Here is a 1,442-nt window from a genome sequence, read left to right as displayed (position 1 = left end):
AATCATTTTCTTCAAGTGCAGTCGCATAAACCATCAAGCGCTATGATGAAAATGGCTCTCATGAGGACCGCCACAGGAAAGGAAAACCCAGAGTTACCTCGACATCAACTGTAAAGAGGAGACTGCGTGAATCAGGCCTTCATGGTTGAATTGCCAAAGGTGGAAATCTGTACTATGGTCTGATGAGTCCAAATTTTAGAATTTTGGTTCCACGCAGAGTAGGTGAACAGATTATCTCTGCATGGGTGGTTTCCACCGTGAAGCATGGAGGAGGAGGTGTGATGTTGTGGGGGCGCTTTGCTGGTGACACTGTCTGTGATTCATTTAGAATTCAAGGCACACTTAACCAGCATGGCTACAACAGTATTCTGCAGTGATACACCATCCCATCCAATCTCTATGTTTTAACTGTCCTTTTAAAGTATATCAAGGCACATCCACTGAACATAATTGTAAAAGGAAATGTAACCAAAATAACAAACCTAGACGAAATTATTGTAACGATTGAGTCCTCACGGTGTTGACACTGAATCTGTTGTGATACCCAATCCTTGACCTTGAAAGAGCTCTTAACATCCTCTATCCAAACATATTGGTATTCACGTAACAGAAATATCTCTATTTATCTATTCTCTATGACAGAAGAGTTATTATACAGTAATAATAAGACATTTAATGAGGTGTTTTCTCCTGTTAAAATGTCATAATTTATGTAATGAATAAAAGATGATTGGTTCATCTGTCTGTTTCTCCTTTGTTCTCAATCAGCGTCTACACTAACAATACCCTCATTGGCAGACAGACATTGTTTCAACAATCAGAGAGAATTGCTTCATGTTTTCCACTATAAACAATCATTAGGATGTTGTTTTGTTCATTCGCTTCGCCTTGCCTTCCCTCAGCCTTCCCTCAGCCTAGCCTCGCCTCAGCCTTCCCTCAGCCTAGCCTCGTCTCAGCGTTCCCTCAGCCTAGCCTCGCCTCAGCCTTCCCTCAGCCTTCCCTCAGCCTTCCCTCAGCCTTCCCTCAGCCTTCCCTCAGCCTCGCCTCAGCCTTCCCTCAGCCTTCCCTCAGCCTTCCCTCAGCCTCGCCTCAGCCTCGCCTCAGCCTTCCCTCAGCCTTCCCTCAGCCTTCCCTCAGCCTAGCCTCGCCTCAGCCTTCCCTCAGACTTCCCTCAGCCTTCCCTCAGCCTCGCCTCAGCCTTCCCTCAGCCTAGCCTCGCCTCAGCCTTCCCTCAGCCTTCCCTCAGCCTTCCCTCAGCCTCGCCTCAGCCTTTCATTAACAAACAGTGGCTCCGCTCAAAATGTCCCTTTTAGAAAAAAATCAGTAATGATAGTCCAGAACGTCCTGCCTGTATAGCAACAATGCAGAACAGCATACATAGGGTGTGTGTGTGTGTGTGTGTGTGTGTGTGTGTGTGTGTGTGTGTGTGTGTGTGTGTGCTA

Source organism: Oncorhynchus keta, unplaced genomic scaffold (assembly GCF_023373465.1).
Source record: "Oncorhynchus keta strain PuntledgeMale-10-30-2019 unplaced genomic scaffold, Oket_V2 Un_scaffold_3959_pilon_pilon, whole genome shotgun sequence".
Lineage (NCBI taxonomy): Eukaryota > Metazoa > Chordata > Actinopteri > Salmoniformes > Salmonidae > Oncorhynchus > Oncorhynchus keta.
Note: the sequence above shows the minus strand (reverse complement) of the source record.